The sequence below is a fragment of the Lactuca virosa genome, chromosome 8, assembly GCF_052849685.1.
Source record: "Lactuca virosa cultivar CGN04683 chromosome 8, Lactuca_virosa_CGN04683_v6, whole genome shotgun sequence".
NCBI lineage: Eukaryota > Viridiplantae > Streptophyta > Magnoliopsida > Asterales > Asteraceae > Lactuca > Lactuca virosa.
The window spans coordinates 289,625,662-289,629,961 of NC_136433.1; positions in this window are offsets into that span (position 1 = coordinate 289,625,662).

Sequence of the window (4,300 nt, forward strand, 5' to 3'; positions counted from 1 at the left end):
ATGTATAAGTCATTCATCTAGCATAGATATCAGGAACACAGATAATAATCACGTATAACATGTATTAATATTAAATACTTCATATCTATGTGTAAGATGAAAGTAACTATGCACACACTTGTTAAAGTGATGACTCGAAATTCGGGTAGTGCTTCGCTTCATCATTAACTCAAAGTCTACTTTCATGATCTATCAAGTAAGGAACAACCAGGTATGATCATATTGGATGTAGGGCCTGTTTGGTATACGAAGTATACTGTTTGGAAATCCCACTTTAAACACCTCACTAAATCACAACCTTGACATCATCCCCATAACTAGATCAATCAATATAATGAATTTGAATCACTGATAAGTCTTTTTTATAGGTTCATAATAATGATAATGAACTTAAACATAAGTTATACTTAAAGTATGGTAAGCATAACTCACTTACAAGGGCTTTGCACAGACAAAACTTCTGAGCCGAAAGCTCTTCTTCTAGGGGCTTTCCGACTCTCCGGGACTCGCTTCTAACATCTAGGAGGTGTAGGGAAAGGCTTAGAGGGTTTGGGGATGTTTGGGAGAGAAACGGATAAAGGGATGTGAGAAAAAGAGTGAAAAACGCCTTCTATTTATAGGCTGCCAGCACCGAGTACGCTTAGCATACTCAAGAATTACGTTGAGCGTAATGGGTTTTTAAGGGTTACGCTGAGTGTACTTAAAATTACGCTGGGCATAATGTGCCACGTTTCGTGATCTCATGCAAAGCCGTGCGGAAGAAGGTGTGACTCATATTGCGCCACGTGTCACTCGTTGGTTACTCCAAAAACTAATTATCTTCTAAAATCCATAAATTTCGCATACGAGCTATGTTTTTGACATTCTTTATATCCACACATAGGTATCGACGGGATCTACAACTTTCGTTTAGACTCCATCAGCTATTTTTCACATTATTTTTAAAAAGTTATATTTTAACAGGCTTAGACAGTTAAATTCCATTAAAAATTCATAAATTTGTCATCCGTCGTCTGTTTTCGACTGTCTTTATATCGTTGAGCTACTATTAACGAGATCTTCAATTCTTATTTAGGTTGTGTCGGCTAATAGTCGATCGATCTAATATTCGATTTTCGGGCTGTATACTGATATGCAAAATCTTAGAAAAATCATAAGTTCCTCAAACGAAGTTAGATTTGAACATTCTCTATATGCACGCACTCGGTTTAACGTATACTACGACTTTTGTTTAGATTGATAATGCTAAAAAGTATTTCGTCAAATATTCACTTTTTACGTTACGCAGAGTTGTGCCGGTTTAATCGCAAAACTTAGACGAGTCATAACTTCTTCGTTATAAGTCAGATTTCAGCGTTCTTTATATGTATAAAATCCTTGTGACATATACTATAACTCTGTTAAGATTATTTACTCTAAATAATCTTCTATCAAGAAGTGATTTTTAACTCTTATTATCTCTAAACTGACTAGCCCGAATCTGTAGGCGTTATAGTTGGACCATTCTTCTAAGCCTACAACACTAGGCTGGACCGCTCTCCTTGGGCCTATAGTAACAACTGCACCGCCCGGGTCTCTTGGCCTACAACATAAAGTATGGCCACCTCAACCCAACCACAACATGTCGACATATGCAAACAAACAAACAGTAACCATCAACATAGGTAATCATAACAGATACACTAAACTAACAGATCACTACAACATAACAACATTGTCACACCCCCAAACCAGAACGGTGGAATCGTTCGAGGGCGGATGACTTCATGTAGTATCGTAACAGTTGAATACATAGTAAAGAAAGTAAACACAACCATCATATATATAATTTAAAAGTTACATTGTTGAATGATACTTGTTTCAAAAACAAATTACAATATGATGACAAAATGAGTTTTAAAAACCGACGCCTTAGCATCACTTCTCCAAAAGATGAAGTTTACCTGTATTACTGAATCCCTTAGAAATACAAGTAGATTTGAAAGAGTATTTAATGTCATAAGTATTTAATGTCAATGTTTGTATAATTTGAATGAAACTGTTTGTAGATGTTTGAAAACTCCTAGAAAATCTCATATTTCCTACTAGTATAAAAGTAGTCTTCTACCAAGACTCGACTATTTTGAATGTTTGCCTTTAGAAATCCAATATTTGTCCATAAGTGTGTGGTAGTTTAAAAGTTCCAAAACTGAAATGCAATAGTGTTTTTCATGCCTAGAATAGTAGATTTATGTATGTATAAAATCGCTAAGGCATTTGATAACCCCGTAAATCAACGTGTTCTTAATACTCCATGTGAGTTTTACAACCATGCTATTGACCCAGACTGCCTGTAGCAACGTTCTTCAGGCGTTGGAATGTTATGACGTTTGTCACCCCAGACCTGCCGGTCTAACTGTAGCTAACAATTTAGGTGCGGGATTGTCAATCCCGTATAGATCTATACACAAGTATCACGCTCTCTCTACAAGAGATTATGGTATATAATACAGGACTTTAACTGAATACTTGAAAGTACGTGGAGTTGAATGTCTCACAAAACTTAGTATGAAATAGATTAACGTATGAAAAGTCCATTTGTTCTTGTATATGAAAGTATTTCCTTGATATAGTACTTGTAGTATGTAAAATTTCATGAATATCTAGTAAACTATACCTATTATAGTTTTTCCAAATGTGTGATTCGTTTGTATAATAAACCCTAGTTCAATATCGACTTGGTATGCAAGTATAACGTTTGTAACAATATTATTGAACATTCATACACAAAATATAATTAAAGTGTTTGATATTTATATAACAACATGTTTTATTCCAAAAGGACAAAGTGTTATCGTGATATGTTGTATGAGAACGTTTTCGTATGATAGTTATAAATCACATATGATTGATTATAACAAAAAGTATAGCAAAAGATTTATGTTATTCACACGAGGATAATCGTGTGTTTACTTGTATTTCCCCCCTCAAAGTGTATAAAAGCATTTACAAAGCATTTGAAAACGTAGTTATAGGGGTATGAACTCACTTGATAGTTTGAAGAAGGTGAGACAGAAGTCGGGCAGAACTTCGACTGGAGAGAGCTGATTTCTCGGGATTCTCGGGAATCTCGGGAGCGTAAAACTTCCTTCAGGGCTTGAATATGATAATCGGGGCTTCGGGATGGCTTCGAGGGGTTAAACGCAGATCATAAGCACGAGAAAGGGAAGAAGTAAGCAACTAAACTCGGAAAACCCTAGAGATCTATTTATAGGCCAACTTTTGGGGCCTCACGACGTGAGAATTGAGTTGTTCACGTCGTGAGTTCGACCCTTATCCTCTTCCAATGACGAGACGCCTTCTGTCAGCTCTGGAATCCATCAGTCACAGACTCACGTCGTGAATTTCTGGTTCACGTCGTGAACTGTCTGACAGCTTCGATTTTCGTGACTCGAACTTCAGAAATTCATATGTCTCGCATACGAGCTCCGATTTTGACGTTCTTTATATGCACGCGTAGGTGAGATTATGCTCTACAACTCTTGTTTAGACTTCGTCTGCTAATTTTGACTTTATTTTTAATTAATTATTTTTAATAGGCCGGGACACGAAAACTCCGTCATAAATCCATAACTCCTTCATCCGATGTCCGTTTTCGTCAGAATTTTTACCGTTGCGCTACTACTGTTGAGATCTTCGATTCTCATTTTGGTTGTTTCGGCCAAAAAGCTCTCGATCTCTATTTCGAGTTTTTAGCTGTCTACTGCTATACCTGGAACTTGGAAAAATCATAACTTCCTCATACGAAGTCAGATTTGGACGTTCTTTTCACGTACGTTTACGGTTTAATGATATCTATAACTTTCATCTAGACCCTAAGGCTAGAAATTATTGCATTGAAACTTCGCGTTTTACGTTTAACAGTATTGCAGGTTTTTCCGCGAATTCTTAGATTTGTCATAACTTCTTCGTTATAACTCGGATTTTAGTGTTCTGTATATTTCTGAAACCCTTGACACGATATCTATTATTCTATGCAACCCAATAGAGATTTTTGAACATTTTATTTTGACGCTAATTTCATTATATCAAAAGAGAATTACAAATTTCTGACTTTTTAGGTTATTACATTGATTCGAAAAATCGGGTTGTCACAAACATCCTGCACACAAGGGTACATAATGCAATACAAAGTATAGTGAGAAAGCTCACATGAGCTAAATAGTAAAATCTCCACATCATTCTCAAGAACAGAAACAGCTACACAAGCTACCAAAGTCCAAATCAAGACTATTCTTTAGCTAAATACTCAATTCTACCA